We start from the raw sequence: 19,086 nt of genomic DNA, 5'->3' as shown, positions 1-19,086 counted from the left end.
AATATATAATTAGAAAGGGTAAGCTAATATATTTTTAAATATAACGATAGGTTATAGGTAACATATTGAAGTTCGAACATTGCTTAAGGAAGATTTTTTTCGGGCTATATCTGATACTGAAATTAATAATTATAACGCCGGAAATGCCTCGGTAAACATTGTGTTATACATCTAACTGACAATTTGTTTGAATATTAGGCCGCCTGTATTATTTAAAAATATTATATAACACAAAATCCATGCACTATGATGTTTAAAAAGTGCAGACTGAAGGCAGATAAGTATGATAGCAATACCTACATGCGGGTTTTCAAGTCAAACAGCTTTTACGGCAAACCAACGTGACGATGTTCTACTATATTATTGTTATTGGCACGTTTATAAAATGTAAAAATGTACCATAGAGTCGGGCGCAGACTGTTGCAGCTGCGTCAAGCGTCCGAATATCATTATACCATTGTTCATACAGTCATGTTCGCGTAGAATATATTATAATATTTGTATACACGTATAATAATAATATCATAATATATTTTATTATTCCGTCGTAGGACGGTTATTCGCCGTATAGGTATAATAATATAACATAATATACCGCCGACGATGACCGCGGCCGAACAGTAAAAAACCGGTCGTGCGCATAAAATGTATACAATATGTATATATATATATTATAGGTATACACTGCCACGACATTACATATTATACGCGTATCCACGTGACGGGGACGCGGCGGGGCAGTTGTCCAGGTGCGCGTGTCCTAAACGGACCTGACGTTATCCCGGTCGGCCATCGGGGTCACCACGGACGACTATACAGGGTCGCCCGCGACCAATGGCTGACCGTTACCGGACACGATAGCAAAGGTTCCGCGCGAGGCGACGGACGACAGTTCAAAAGCCTACACCGTGCCACTACCCTTTTTCAGCGATTACTTTCGGATAGGTTTTATTATATCATCGTGATGCGTTATGGACAGTGCAAAACCGATATCATTCAATCAGGAACACGATAGTCGATGATTATTTTAAGTATGTATGTAGTATAATATGTACCTATTATATAACACTATACTCATCTATATTATCAGTTAAATTTATTTAAATTTTGAATGCGAATTTTGAACCAGCGAAATAGCAGCGTACCTAAACCACATTCGCATATATAGGTACCACCGCTGATTATAATACGCGTATAGTATTATTATGATAGTTCAATAAAATTTAAACGATGACTATATTTTATAAATAATATTATGTATTGTATAGCTCCATATTACGCGCGTTACTAAAAAAATCTTTTTTTTTTTGTTTTGTTCGTTGTAGATTCATTAATATTACTCGAATTACACACGGAATAAACAGAATAAACATCAAATGTGAGTATAGAATAATAAATCATATTGTACCAATAACACTTATAAGCAATATATACAATGGTTTTATAATTTAAGATATCACTTTTACTATATAGAATTTCAACGTTTTGTTTGTGAACGAACATACGAATATAAATAATTGTTCATTTTTATGACATATAAATTTTCTTTTATGAGTCAATAATGCAATTAATCATTAACTATGTTATTTCCGATTTAAAAATCACGAATATTTAAATACCTAACTTTAAATCTGTTTTATTAATCTTAGCAGCTGATATTAAAAAAACATTTATTATTATATTACATAAACATAAAAATTAAAGAATATGTAATCAGCACGTTTTTATTGTTATCGATTATGCTATAATTTATTTACTAGTATTCGTCGGATTGTTTATTTTTATTACATATCCGTTATTAATAATTTGTATATTGATTTTTCATTACTGCAATAGTATATTGTACCTATATATATATACAGAGATTTAATACATTATTGTTCACTATAAATATTCATAATAATTTTTATGATTTATGATATGAAAAAGTGACAATAATAACGTCTGTCGTATCTACTAAAAATGTTTATTATATTTTATAAATATCAATACGTTTAATATATGAATAACGTACGTCTAATAAGACCTATAATCAAAATATAATCTATAAAATGTATTAAACGCCTAAAGAATTCTGATATACCTAATATCTAGATATATAACAGCATAATAATATCAATATTGTAAGTGAATAACTGATGTAGTATATATATACTCTATGTATACTATATCAACTGGGTTATTTCCCCTACAAAATATCGGATATAATTCTTTTTATAAAATTATTGTTACAATCATGATTGGACACTTTTTTAATAACCTAACTATAATATATACACTCAAGCACACTCGAGGATCATTACATTGTATTTTCAGTACAAAATTCTACCCCCGTCGGAGATGAAAATTACGAAGCAATTATATTTGTGTTTACCCTTTCAATATCATCTAGGCAATCACAACTATATTCAATATAAAAAGTTGCGCCATCACCTATATAGTCATTCTTGTCGAGAACAAAAAAAAAAACAAAATATCGTATTTAATGGTGAATAAATATAATGATTGATGTATATTTTTTGATAGGTGCTATAATTTCCTAATCTATACACATGTATAGTGCATAATATAGTGTACACATTTAATAAATCATAATTTGAAAATATTCGACTGTACTGTATGATACTATTATAAAGTAATTATACATATTATATAAATATATTATATAATGAAGATCGCATAAAGGTATACGAAATGATGTTCTAAATTAAAATAACTATTATATGCATAACAATGATGGGCGTATATCTGAAAGGTTTATATATTTATATATATTTGCTAATTTAAAACGTTCATTTAAATTAAAACAAAACCAGCTCTTATGCCGAAATATGTTTGTAGTCTGAACTTTTTTTACGTATTATGTTCAACTCCATTAAAATACCAAATACAATTTGTGTGTGTGTTTTAGTAAAAAAATGTGTGAAGTCGTCGACAGTAGAAATAAACGTGAAGCATATATATATGTATACATAATAATACAGTGTATAAGAATAATAATCGTTTAGATTTGCGTTCTCATCTTCTCTTTTAAACATTGTAATAAAATGTATAATATATATATATACATAGCTATAGCTGTGTATAAATCACGAAAAAGTCCGCTTTCGTCGGCGCGGCGTGAGGTATAGGTAATATATACATTTATGTAGTATAAGTAATTGAGTAATTTAACATTATTACTTAATTGCACGGACAAAATCCGGCGCGTAACCTTTTGACGTGCCTGATAAATTACGCACCACCGGTACGCATTATTTATTATATATAGGTGAGCAGCATATTATTGTTGTTGTTTTAAGACGCGTCGTCGTCGCGGTGAAAAAAATCATATTATAACAACGATAGCACCTAAACCTATGCCTCTATTAGTCCTCCGTAGTATGCATAAGTAAACAGAACCATAGCAGGAGATGATGACGGCGGCGGCGGCGAGTAGTTATATTGTTGCGGTCGCCGGGGTAGCCAACAGACAGTGGGCCAAAGTCGTTTTCTTCAATATATATATACGCCTCCTATACCTTAATGCCTACGCATAATATATAGGTATATATTGTGCGTTTACACCGCTGTCTTACGATAAAACTTTTACCCCTTTGCCACTCTGCTCTGCAACCCCTCCCACCAGCCACTCGCCACCGCCGACCGTCAGAGCATCACTGACTCCGGCGCGGTACACGCGTTACATGTATATATATACAGTCGGAGGACGTGACGTGCGTCGGTCGGAAAAGGTCCGAAAAATAAATCGAACACGCCCGCGAAAGGGTCCGAAAAGTAAATTGAACACGGCGCGTATACAGCATAATATCATTTATCTATATATATATATATGTATTTGTATAATACGAGGGCGGAACAAGAGGGTCGTGTGTACACATATTACATACGCGGCACGGTATATATGTAGTATGGGTGCCACGGCATCGGTGGGGGAGGCTGAAAAAAAGCGTAAAATATCGCGCGCGTCGCGCGGAAGAGTGTTGGCCGCCGACGCTGCGACCGCCGACGCCGCGCGTAGTATCGATTGGCCGGTGTCCATTCGCTGGTCCGGCACGCCGCGGCCCACCACTGCGCAACTCGCCAACCCCACCTCTTCCGCGGCGGCCGGCCAATGTCACGGCCCGCCCGCCCACCCGCCCCACCGTGCGCGCAATACACCGTTAGCGCCGGCGAGTGTCCGCAATGCGTTTACGACGACGGATCATAATAATATAATAATAATAACAATAATAAATTAGTGCGCGGGCCGCCGATCGTAATGACGAGGATTAGCCGCCGCGCCGCCGCCGGTAATTGGTCCGTTTATAATTAATTTCGTACATCGCGAGGCGAGTACCTATGTATAATGTATACATTATATTAAATTGAGCTATGTATATAATATTATGTATAGGTCTATCGTATATATATATATGTATATACACTGCAGTGATTTATAATACATATATTATACTATATACCTATATAGGTACATAATTTTAAATAACGCGATGAGCGGGCCCATTAAATGAATATTATTCCTGTTAATTATTAATACAAATAATGTATATTCTGCGTAGTTGTGGGTACTAAAAAGCAAAGTTGGTATAATTGTTACTATGTATTTTTACTTAATATGCGTACCTATATAAATAATTAAAAATCAACATTAGACAGTGGCGTAACTTGGATTTTAGGGGCCTCTAAAATGTTTAAGATAAACAAAATATAATATTTCAATTTAAAAATAAACATTTGATAAAAAATATTAAATAAGAATTGTATACAAAAATATAATTTGTTCTAAGTAAGTACATGGCTTTATCTATAGTTAATTAAAATGTTGAGTTTGGAGGCCCGAGGTCCTAGGATTGTGGCATTGAACCAATTTAGTCTATCCTATATATTTACGCCACTATAGCTAATATTTATAAAATAACATATAATGTAATATAATAATAATATAGTAATCCTATCACCACTTGAAAATTTAAAATATAAAATGATATAAAATATAATAAAAAATATAAAATGATAATATGATATAATATTATTTTATTACAAATTTTATTTAATTGATGTTCTATATATTGAATTATGTACCTACAATAAAAATGATTTGTAAATATCTACCTAATATATATTCGGTGTTAATGTGCTATTGTGAATAATTCTACCTATATATATATATTTATACATATTATGAATCTATATAATTAATATTCATATATACATATATATATGTATATATATAATAAATATATTACTATTCCTAAATTATCCATAGGGTTGATAATAGTAGTTTATTGTTAGGTTAAAAATTCTAAGTCGTGCAGTATAAACTATTTATAAAATATCATACTTATATATATTATGTATAATAACAACGTTTAATTTGTAGGTACTATATATAATACAGTGCTTCTCAAACTTTTTTGTCATGGGGCCCCCCTAAATTTAATGTTAAGCTGTCAAGGTCCCCTTAGTCAAAATCATTAATTATTTTATGGCTTACCAGGTTTAAGTTATAGGTATACATAATATTATATATTTCACGGCCCACCAGTCATATAGCCACGGCCCCCAGTTTGAAAAGCATTGCTATAATAAATCTGACCTAGGTATATATATAATAGTATTATCTATATAGGTATATATTATTTTGTTTTGTAAATTATACAAGTATGGAAAATGTCAATTTAGTACAATTCTTATAATAGTTATATAAATAATTTGTATTTTTTTATACTCGTATTGTACATGAAAATGTATTTATATTATTAAATAGCAAACTCTAAAGGTAGGTACTTGTATTTTTTTTTTTTAATATGTATATACTATAGTATAGCTGTATGTACTAAATTTTTTGTAAACTTAATTCATTATAAAAAGTCAAGATAAATGCTCGACATTAAATTTCCGTTAGAAACTAAACGTTTAACCAAGTAAATATTATAACATTGTAATATAATTATTATATGCATTAGTATTAGTGTATCATAAGTATTATATAGATATATTGGGCATTTAAATGGCACCTATATGGCCGGCTATATACTTATAATGTATGAAAATATTATCAATAAAATATTTTTATCATCATGAGATATATAATAAAGATATATTTTTAAATAGTTTTTTAGGTGTATAAAGTAGTATTGAAACTGTTTTTTTTTTTTAATTAACTAAATTTTCTATCTAATTTTAGCTATTCTTCGAATATTATTTATTTATATTTATTTCATATTTAACATAATATTTATATTATGTTATAATTTGTTTGTTGTAATTTTATAAGTTTAAGTAAAATATATTATGATATTTTTTAATTATAGAAAAAAAAGATTGTTCTAAAATATTTAATAGATTTTTCACATAAGTACTTATTTTATAAATTCTTTGTATTGTATATAATATACTATATAGTAGTGACAATATAAATCGTAGATAGTATAAGACTATAATATGACTATATTATGATAATTTAAAATTTTAAAATTGAAAAGCTATAGACATAGAGATATAATATTTCTATTGTATAATGGTTTATATATTATATGTACGGTTTAGATTATTTTATTTCATAAATTGCGTCTTTTTAAAGCCAGAAAATATAGTTCTTAAGATTATATTTTTAAATCGACTTAATAACTGTACTTGTTAATTTCTGTATAATTAACAGATTAAGTATGTATAAAATTAAAATATAATTAAATCGTTGAAACTATACATATATATGTTTACGAGAAATTAATATAATTTGTTGGAGAATTATTGTACATGACATATAACACTTAAATAGTATAATATGTTTATATTTAAATATCAATAGTACCGCCTATACCTTATATAAGCCGCAATATATACAGTGTATAATAAAATACTCTATAACAATAATACTGTAAAGGTGTTTTTAAATCAAATTTACAAGATCACATCTGTATAATTATAAATTGGTTATAAATTTATAATATAATTTTTTTACTATTTAAATATTTTAGTGTACAATCACACAAATCACGTGTTGTAAGATGTATAAATAATATGTAATGGATTAAAAGGTGTGCTTTTATACATCTACGAGTTATTTCGCATTTCATTATTATATTTTCTTTTTACATAAAACTAAATTATTATTTATTGAATCTTTATATCTATACATTTATTGCAAATACTGCACGTACCTATTAAATGATATATTTTCTATAATGCACTAAAATAATATAACGGTGCAATGTTTCTTTTTTCATTCGACTTACCTACCTATTTTACCAAAATTATTTATTTATTTTTTCTTTACCAAAATTTAAATCTTATAATAATGATGTAGTTACTTTTATATAATAAAATATATAAAGTTTATTGCGTTTATATTTATTATTACAGAGTACAGATGATGGATATATCGACAATATAGGTATTACATTTTTGGCGTGTAATAGAAGTGTGTTTCAATATATCGTCTTCGAAACAAATAGTGAAGTATACTCGTAGATATAATAACAGTATTTAATTCGGAATAGATTAAAAATAATTAATTATTATATATACCATATACGTATCTATATAACTTATGATTAGTATAAAATATTACAGTGGTACAGCTCATATTATACAAATGATGCCGTGCACAAAATCTCTTTTTTCACGTAATATACATGCAGTTAGTTCTATATTATCGTACGTTTAAAAATACCCATTTGTAATTCGCAATCCTTATGCATTATTCAGTGATTTTCCCTATAAAAACAAACCCCGTAATGCACCTAACTATACCCTGATTATACCAGCAGTAGAAGTAGCAGTAAATATGGAGTCTCGGCGATGTTATTTCACGGGGGAGGGTAACCACCCTAAAAAAAAAACGGCATAGAAAAATTGGCACTGACCAACAACATGGCTGCAGTGGGGATTAGGACCCTATTGGCTGTTTCAGCGGACGGGACCCTCTCTAATGACCCATCACCCTCGCAACTTTTATATATATACGCCCGCCACCGTAGTATAATACTCTGGAAAATGCTGAAAAACGAAAATAACAACAATAATAATAGTAATAATAATAACGATGTAGCAGCATAAAGAAGTTGTAATGTTCGTAGACACAGTACAAAATACGGGAACAAAACATTATATAAACATTATACATTTATTCGCATCATATTATAAAAGGAATCAAATAGTTTTTCGCCCTACTCTACATACATACATATATATATATATATATTATATATTATATAATCTGTATAAAGTAATACAATATACATCGTGTAATTGAACAAACAACTTATAAATACACATATTGTAGTGATGGAGTTAAAAATGTACACGACTACTGTATACCTATAGCTATATATCTCATACGCACATCGAATATACAGCACATATATTATTATATTATATCATATAAAAACTCGTGTGGGAAAAAAATAAAATATAAAACGACAGAAAAATAATAAAAGAAAAAAAGACGCGTCGTTCTATATACATTATATATTATATACGATATATAGATATATTATGGTACCGTCGTCGCCGTAAACTCGCCCGATGTTATTGCTTTAAAAACGGCGCGGGGGACGCGTCGAGTAGTTGCGGTTTTTATTTTTGTTTCCAATTCGTTTACTTGCTGCAGCAGCGGGCTCTTCCAGGAAACGACCGGCTGTATATACGGTTCGATGGTAAATATGTTTACACGCTCGCGGACGAGAGGAGACCGCTGATCGGGTGGCGGCGGGTGGAAAAGCTTCCGGAAAATTGTTTCGGCTGTTTAAGTATACATGTAGGGCACGATATATGCACACACACACACACAAACACACTGGTCTAGAACGGCAGGCCCCGGTAAGTGTGGAGTTGGCAGCTCTTAACGTGCCAAACTCGTTCAACATAAATTATTATTCAAGTTTCGAAAACGTTATATATATATTGTATGTGCTGCAGCGCGTGTGAGTATGTATGTGGTTTTGCCGGCGAAAACTACGCACGCGACTTGCGCTCCGTCTGCGGTTGCGCGCTAGTTTTCCTTATTCGGTGTTCATAATAGTTGTACCTATACGTCCGAAAATGTTCCTGCAACTCTGCACGACCGCCGAGGGTGCGAGCAGACCGCGCCAGTCGTGTATCATGCCGTTAACGCGATATTTTACACCGAATGCAAAATACACCGTCCACATGATGCCTAAACGCGAGTATAACGCACGACGTCACCTAGCTATACAACATTCGCATCTATGCGGTTTCTGATTTGTTATCAGTATTTTCCGATAAGGCACAAAAAACTGAAAATAAAACACGTTTATCCGCGCTGCAGTGTTTATTATAATTTATGATATATAGTCTTTGTCATTTTTGCAGATGTGCAAACCGATTTTCACGCAAAATCGCTTTTGTGGTATGCCGATAATCGTTTGCTTAATTATTGTTTTAAAACATAAGGACACCCGCCAAACAGTGTCCCGCCCAATTACTGCTGTTAATGTTTATATATTCATTACGGAATACAATAAATTACCAAATCTTAAATTATCAAATTAATCACTCGTATTATATATAACAATATATATTTATCCATATTCTATATACACATACTTATTTTCATACTATACGTGTGTAAGAGAATACATTTAGATTATCTTCTAAATTAATATTCGTATATTAACTAATTGTTTTATCTAACAGATTATCTGTGGGTATAAATTATAAATAGATACAAAATAAATAATTTTTAAAAATCACAACTTATGTAAAGTAACATCCAAAAATCGGTTTGAATTTATTTCGTTTTATAAACTACATACACCATGACGTAGGTAGTTGTTTTTCTTTGCCCTTCTTTTGACATTATACTGTGTACACAGAACATGTTTGACTTCTAATGCGTTTTATTCGCCTATTTTCCTTTTGTATTTATTTTGGAATACCTAACCGATAAACGATAGGGCAAATATTGTTTGCGTCAATAATGGTGACAATATTACGTGTATTAAAAATTAACATAACACAATAAAAATTATAATATGGCTGAAAAATAATTTTGCAATGGCTACGCTAATACTATTGTTATTATTTTTTTACAAGTTAATGAAATTAACGTGAGGATTAAAAAACTTTCAATTTGTATTTTTTGCTTCAATTTATACTAATTAATAATATAGGTATACGATATTATAATATATACTCGTATTTATGAATACTGTATTTTTATTATTTAAGCCTTTTATTTTACTTAATTATTAATAATGTATAAATAATTTTAATATTCTATAACTTTTAGAGAATATGTTTAATAAATTATAATACAGATTTTTCTAATAAAATAATAACTCTCTTTTATTAGATATTAGTTACTATCGTTAGTACCTACTTACCTATTATACTTAAATTTTTTTTAATTTAATAAACCACCAAATTTAGAGCAAAATATTAATATTAATATTTATCCATTTTTATTTTTTAACTTTCTAAAATACTTTTTAGTATCATATGCATTATATATATATATATTATATGGTACCTATAAGTAAAAGTATACATTTTATATTATTATATACAAACGTAACATAGATTATAACATAGTTTATAATTAAACTGGAAAATGAGCCATATAATAAATATATAATATTATTATAATTAATAAATATACGTAGTACGTACTCTAATACTGTATAGTATATAATCTAATAAAGGTAATAAAATAATAAGAAATAATAAAATTGACTAATTTTTATACCTGAATTATGAATCTGATTTATTTATAGAACCTATTCTTCATTAATCAAGTTTTATTATTAAAATTCTAACTATTTTTTTAAAATAAAATATATTATATAATGATGGATTTTTTTTTTATTTGGTTTTGAAAATATAATATTGATAAAGGTTTTTCTCAGCTATTAAAAGAACAATCACGCGGAAATGGTATTATTTTGTCAATAAATTGCAATACTTTGGTTAATTTTGAGTTTTATATTCTTTTGTAACATATTATTTGATATTAAAAATAATTTACTCTATGACTGTTTTACTTGGAACTATAATGAAAATTATTTACATAAACTTACTAAATATATCGATTTTGTTTTCAGTACCTATACGGCGTATACTATATACGGCAGTTAGCGGTGCACGATCAAAGCTAGGAACCAGGAAGGATTTTGTTGACATTATAAAAAACTTTTTTATATAAGTTCCTATATGTTTAATTTTTGAATCTTATAAGAATACAGTTTTGATGAAAAGAAGAATCGATCGATTGTTTGGTAAATTAATTATGAAACAAAATAAAAAATCTATTTATTTATAAATATTGTAATAATGAGCAGCAAGTTATTTTATTGTTTTTTTTATATATATTTTTACGAAAATTATTGTACCCACAACTGTACCGATTATTTTAAAACAATTCCCATTACTCATATTTATTAATATTGTGTATACACTTATTATATTATATTATAATAATATTATATCATACTTATCGTAAAAATATATTAATAGCACTCACTCGAATTGTATACTTCCTCGTTGTCGTATCCTGCACTTCCTCGTTCCCGAACTAGTTTTGAGCGTTGTACACTGCACGCATAGAAGTAATTCGAATATGCATACGAACGCGATCGACGGCCGACTATACTACCGCATACAAACAGGTCTTACGCACCGCGTACCTGGATTAACCCTTCCTCTAAAAAATTCACTTCCCCAAACATAGTGGGTTTTATTTTATTTTTATTTTTTTCTAAACCTACTGACACATCTGTGCTGTACAACACAAAAGGTACCTTTTTTTTCTCATGTGTGTCAAAACCTCTTCCCCCCGCACACCGGTTGGCCTTTAAAATTTCGAACATTAACCCTTTATATAATATATCTACGGTCCCCCGGTATTCCGCGTTTGTTCGACGATGATGTTATGTAAAAAACGGTTGTTGTGTGTGTAGTTGTGTGTGCGCTCTTTCTCATTTTAAACAGCTACCTGACGGATTCCAACCCTACACAATGCAACGCAGCGGTTTCCTGTTCGGAAAGAATCGTATTTTATTAACGCACAATAACTAGCGCGTAAGTGTACAGTTCTTTTTTTTCATTTTTAACACAATATAATCTAGCTAGGTACCTATTATACATATGTATCCGTGGTATATGCATATCGCAGAACGATCGTGTTTATGGGTGAAAATTATAAATGGAAACACCATTCAATAATATGTATCTATATAGTATCATATTGGTAAAATATAAAATCATTATTTAAATTTCAATAAACGTACCCACGCGAGTTTTATTTTAATCGTATCTGTAGTTTTATATACTACTGTTTATAAAAAAGTATTTAAAATATTATTAAAATAATTATTTTAATATAATATTAAATAACAATAAAAAAAAATTGTCCAATTACACAATATTTATACTAAATTATTCGGAGATTTGTGTATTAGCTTTGAAATCCATTCGGTTAAAATATAATTTAATCGTTTTTTATAAAAATTTTTTAATAAATAAAAGCTACTTAATAAAAAAAACCTACCCAAACGATTTTTCGTAATACTACAAGGCTCCATAGATAAGTATATATATTATATTAGATTTGTGTTCAAACACTTATTATACATATACTTAAAAAAAATATTTTAACAAATAAAGAAACTTCTGATAAATATATTATAACATTATGGCTATCTATATATTTATAATATGTATCGTTTATATATAAGTAATTTATTGAAATAATAGATAATATTTAGAAATATAGTCATAAAGAATACATCACAGTTCACAATGCGCGTATAACTATAATATTATTATACAATATACAATTATTAAGATTGCCATTTCATAGAGTAAAAAAAATGTGTATTTGGTACTTGTATATTTTAATTGATTATATTATAAGTATCTTTATAATAATATAATATATATCCCTGTAATGTAAATAAACTAGATTATTAAATGCGATGATCTTGTAAGCTGTAGTCAGTAAGCTCTTACTAAAATAATGATAAAAATATCAGCAGTGCGTTATTGTTTTACGTTTTACTCTTGGGTATAATATATACATGATATTATATATTTACAGTCTTCGCGATATACATTCTATTCTATATAGGTATATACTGCGCCGAATAACCGAACAAAAACAAAATTCGAATTATTATTATAATATTTTATATTATGGTTAAGGGCGAGTGGGGGCGAATCTGCAGTAGCTGGCTCTATACACACATCACATTACTATTATTATGTTATGTTATTGTAATGCTTTATTCCGGACCCTTTCTCGGCGGACGACCGTCGATAAATGCATACACATACCATATACATACATATATGTATATATAATAGGCGCATACATAGATAATACGCGATAGCGTTGCAGCCTAAAATAATATACACATAATGTATATATAACGCGAAAAAACATACGTCACGACGTGTACAGGTATACATATACACACGGGTTTCGGCGGACCGGGGGTGGCGTGTATAATATGTATATTATAATACGACCATATATATAGGTACCTTAACGGGGTGCGTTTAGAGGAATTTCTTTCGCTAACGTTTACGCACATACACGCCCACGTACACAAGCGCGTATATACCTATATATATATATATATATATACCACGAGGAGATCCAAAACAAACAAAAACATTCTTGTGGACATACGCGGGAGAGCATCGTTTTATGTTATATACGTATATATATATATATATAAATAGGATTCGTCGGTAGTGTATGTAGTCGTAGACGCGCACTGTATATACATATATATATATATATAGGTAGGTATACGCGTTCAGAGGGTCGCGACCACATTAGGCGCGACGGCGGAGGGCGCTCCAATTTCACCGCGACCGCCTCGGTAATGTTTGATAAACACGATCCTTATACGGCCGACAGAAAACGGTTTATTATAAAAGCACACACTATATAGCTGCTTATACGACAACGTCGCCGTACCATATATATATTATTATCGTATAATATAGAAAAAGGGTCCGGAAAGTTTCGAGCCACTACTACGTAATACAATAATAATAATAATAATAATACATAGGTATGTGTGTGTGCGTACAGCGTATACATTATTATGTATAGTATTGTTACCTATGTATTATATGCGTGTGTGTATTGTAATATATTGTTCGATTTCAGGAAATAAATCATTATAATATATACAGTGCGCTGAGTAAAACTGATTGCGACCTGCGTACAAAATGATGATATAATATATTATATATAGTATAATATATTATTGTAATCCAGCGCAAGGCACGTGGAAACTAATAAACTGTGTATGTATTGGATTTCATTTCGAATTTTAATTTTAAATCACATACGTACAACTGAATGTGCCATATTGTAATCTATTTTATACTTTGCGAGATTTAATCGATGCACGTCATATTATATTATTATATAAGAATTATTATTATTATTATTATTTATTTTAATATTATTTACGTATTATTATGTCGACTTAATGATAATCGTACTAATATATGTATGTGGGTGATAATTATTGTGGATAAACTTTAACCGAACCCGTAAAAAAAAATCCATTGTTTAACGTCTAAATAGTAAATACATTCTTTTCGGAAAACAGTTGATTATTTCGGAACGAGGAAACACAGATGCTGTGCGCGTATAGTAATTTTAAAATTAATATTTTCAGACAATGATAACAATGGTACAGATAAAAAAGAAAACAATTTTAAGAATTTATGAATAAAAATATTTGATATGCTTTAAAAAATGTCAATAAAGAAACAATATAAAATTGTTTGTCGTAGAATAAACTCAGTGAAATGAAATTATCTCCGAGTTATATATATATAATAAGAATGTAAAATAAAAAATGGTTTAGAAGATCATAGTTTTTTTTCCGTTCATTCGTGTTTATCATTTTACATTTTTAGCGGTTGTTCTCGGAGTGTTTACATTATACAAATATTTATTTTAGCAAGAATGTATTAAATGAAAATATCTGCGTCGAAAAAAAAGAACCGAAAAACAAACAATATTTTCGTGGTATACATTTACGAGATTTACGAAATAATCAAATCGTATGAGTACAATAAACTATAACTGTTAAATTAAATATCGTTTTTACTTTGGCGTTTAGTGGTGCTACGAGTACTTATAATACACACCAAATGGAAGTTATTGATTCATCGATTTAATTTTAATGTAATAAATTGCTATATCGATTTGTATCTGTTTGCATAGTATCCGCATTATTATTATACTATATATTTTAATTATATTATATTTTATTTAGTTCTTAAATTGTATTTTATAATATTTAGTAGTGGACGACAGTTGCGGTACTAGCGTGGTAAGTTATACGAGTATTTAATACTTATAAAAATTGAGTGAAATATTATTTTCACCAGAATAAAGAAAAATGCTTTATACCCCTGTGCTTAGAAATGTCATAATAGATATACATTGTATAGTTATAATAAGTATATTGTATATAAGTAGTATAAATAAAACGTACATCAAACATCTACACAGTAAAACCAATTAAATTTAGTATACTAAGTTGAAAATAATATTATAAAACGTATTATTTAATTATGTCGTAGACAGTCGTGGAATCGTATACAGTAGGAAAATATGTTTAATTCTTTCATCCAAAGGGCATAAAATGCGTTTTGTTCCTGCTGTAGTAGTATCCCGTGCGCGCCTATTCAATAATATTGAGCATGTAATTTTTCCACTTGGCGACGGCAGCAGAGGCGGTAGTATTCTGCAGGTATATATAGCTCTAAAGAGAAAATTGAAAAATATATTCTTTTTTTTTCTTCCTGTATATTTTTTCTTTCGTTTTTTTTCTGTTAAAGAAGATTTTTCTATACGTTTTTCCGCCAGAGTACCTATCTTTAACCGTATAATCCGGCCCAGAGAAAATGAAACTCGGGACCGAAATGTATAAAACTCGACTGTGGACGCGGGGTGTATGACGAGGAGACGGGTGAGGGGCTTGTCCGACGTGGATAATAAGAAAAAAAAGGCACAAGCAAAGGGGAAAAAAGCTCAAAGGCTGCTACCGCCGTTGCTGCTATACAACGATGACGACGATGACGACGAAGGAGGGGAGCGCGTGTGCATGTGGACATCCAATTTAGTTCGGATCAAAAAGTCGAGGGAAACGGCAGCGCGGGACTCTCTTGTCCCCACCACCACCACCACCACCAACCCCTCACCGCGGTCGACGTCGGTCCGGGGCTTTTGACTGGTCGAAAATAAAGTCTCCCGGCGCATTGCGGAGGAAATATATGGGGCTATTTCCAGACCCGCGTGACATTCAACCATCCGTATAAATACGTTCTTTCGTCCCTCCCCACCACCGACTACGTTTCTTTTTGCCTTATACGTATATAATATAATGTAATGTATATGTATATATGTACGTATATGTATATATATATATATATATATATATATATATAATATATACACTACTACCGCGCGTCCCGTACGACCATTTTTCGTTTCTTCGCTCCCAGCGCGGCGGCTTACGCGATACTTTCGCTCGAATACCGTTGGAAATATGGAAATCGTTTAGTTGACCAGAAAATTCGTTTTTCTGATACGCAGTGGCAGCGGGTAAAAACATTAAACGAAATTATTTTTATGCGGTGAACGCAACGACGGAGCGATGGCGTGCGGTGGGAACGATATAAATATTTGACGTCAAAACGTTTTACTATTATTTTTTTTCCTTCCGTGTGTTATTACTACATAATTTCATAATATATATATATTATATAATGTACCTACGTACTTATATGCATATTATTTTTTCTCTGATGATTCGAGATATATAGATAGACCTATACCCAGTGCTCGAATTGGGAAAAATCAAGTACCTAGAGATATACAATCCAACGATTTAAAAACTGCATTCCAAATACAAAATTATATAATACAGACTCGTGAGAGACTTTACTACATTTAAACTTTTTATATAATGGTTTAAAAATATAATCCATAATGATGGTGAATACGGATTTATGTTAAAATTCCATTTATTGATGCTCAAATCAGATAAAAAAAATCGCCAACATTTTTATTCAATATTCTTAGTTAAAAATATATTAATGAATAAGTAATTACAAAGTTATTTTTGGAGAAAAAGTGAGAGAGCGAGAGGGATTATTAGATAGACTGCTTTTATGGACTGCCGCACAATCAGCGTACGGTGAAAGCTCTACAGACGCTTGTAGTTATAGAATTAACTAACTGCAGGTCTAAACAAAATTCAAACATTTTAAAAATTATAACGACGCAGTTCCCAATTTGATCACTGCCCTCATCTTTATATAGCTAGATGCAAGAAACTGCCACGCTCAAATCGCTGCACAGTCGCCGGCGATTATTCATGCCCGAGAACCGCCCACACGGACTAAACTTACTTCCCGTAGTATATGATGTGTTCTATATGGTATACTTACCTATACTTACCTACCCGGCTACCCACCAGTATTTTGTATATACTATATAGTTACCTATATTATATAGGTATATATTATATACATATATATATACCTACTCTACGTGGGTCCGGCGATGTTCCGAGATTTGTGCGAGCGAAAAGGGAGAGGGAAATATATATATATATATATACCTACTTACGTGTACATAAAGGCAACAAACTTTGCGCGGGGATATGAAGTGGTAATCGTTTAGGAGGGTCATCCATCATCACCGGGTCCGCCACGGCAAGGTATATATAGTATACGGTTATTATTAATGGACGTGGATGATGGGTTGCAGGTGAGTGGTGGTTTGTGTGACGGGTCGGTCCGGCGGCGGGGTGCGGCATGTTGTCCGTTTAGTTAAAAGCCGCCCGCGGTTCCCGTGCGACTCGGCCAACTTTGCAGCCCGATCCGCACCACGACGCACCGAGCAGGGTTTCTTCACTTTTCGACATGGCGATTTCGAAAGCTGCACCCGGGGTAGTGCTTCGCCTCGTGTTTGAATTTATAATGCGTACACACACCACCGGCCAGGAGCAGACCGTCGGAAACCCTTAACTTAGATAAACCTTCCACTGCCGCCATCGCCTAGCTATATATTATATATATATATATATATATATAAATACCAATAGCGTTGTGTGCGCGGCTCTGTCGGTCCCTTTTCCCTCGAGAATATAACGTTAAATTTTGACAGAACGTTTCTGCAATCCGCGCAGTGGACGAGGATTGTATATATTATATTATAATATATTAAATATACATTAATATACGCATTATTATAATATTATATTCGTGAACACGACGCCAATGCAGTGAAAAACGTTTTCAATGTATTTCCCCATTTATACATCGAATTCAGCTGAGACTGGATCGGCCGTCCTTGCGCCGATCGGGGACCACATTTATTTTGGGTTATAACAATCGGTTAGAACCTAAATACGAGATTGTTTTATATGCGTGCGTAAGACTCTTATCATCTAATTAAAAGTGATTACATTTTAATACGTCTATGTCGTAATATTATAAAATATATCACGATCATATTTCTCTCGTCGAATAAATGAAGTTCAAATGACGGACGTTATAATATTTAATTTCATGAAACGTAAATACTACCTCCGCTTTTAGTACTTACTTATAACTTATAAGTAACTTTAAACCTTCAAATTTGTATGCTCTTTTGTAGTTCCGAATTGTTTATATTATATGTTATTAATAGTTTTGATTTCTTAGCAAAGCAATAAATGTTAGCTTCCTCTATAATAGTGGTTTCAATGGCAAGTGTTGTTTTTGCGCGTGTGTCTGCCAATACATTTTTCAATTTTTGATTATAAATGATTCGATCTTCAATTAAAAAATTGATTAGTGGTAGAAATTTGAGGTAGATCTTTGAGCTGGGTCGAGGCTTTAAAATTTGTTTTACCAAATAATCTGACAAAACAATAAAAAAAATTAGAAAAACGGGATTTTTTTTAAACCAGCTTTTTATAAAATCTATTTTTTGTAATTCGATGATTAATAACTTTGAAAGTTTAAATTTTTCATAAAATATTAATTTTATCAGGACTTTTGAGATATAATACAATTTTCAAAATATTATATTAT

The 19,086-nt window shown here is 30.7% G+C and overlaps 2 long non-coding RNA genes across 2 annotated transcripts in view; one reads left to right on the top strand and one right to left on the bottom strand.

Annotated features, from left to right (window-relative positions):
- Window positions 1–11,638, bottom strand: part of LOC132918233 (uncharacterized) — a 71,966-nt gene extending 60,328 nt beyond the window's left edge. Inside the window, exon 1 of the long non-coding RNA XR_009660423.1 lies at window positions 11,489–11,638. This is a non-coding gene — a long non-coding RNA (uncharacterized LOC132918233). The remainder of the gene's footprint in view (window positions 1–11,488) is intronic.
- LOC132917635 (uncharacterized) lies at window positions 750–11,407 on the top strand. Its single transcript, XR_009660313.1, has 3 exons — window positions 750–1,031; window positions 1,326–1,378; window positions 11,070–11,407. It is a non-coding gene; the product is annotated as an uncharacterized LOC132917635 (long non-coding RNA).
- Window positions 11,639–19,086: the final 7,448 nt, after the last annotated feature.

This window comes from Rhopalosiphum padi, chromosome 1, assembly GCF_020882245.1.
Source record: "Rhopalosiphum padi isolate XX-2018 chromosome 1, ASM2088224v1, whole genome shotgun sequence".
NCBI classification, from domain to species: domain Eukaryota; kingdom Metazoa; phylum Arthropoda; class Insecta; order Hemiptera; family Aphididae; genus Rhopalosiphum; species Rhopalosiphum padi.
The sequence above is the reverse complement of the archived record's forward strand: the minus strand, read 5'-3'. Positions and strand labels throughout refer to the sequence as shown.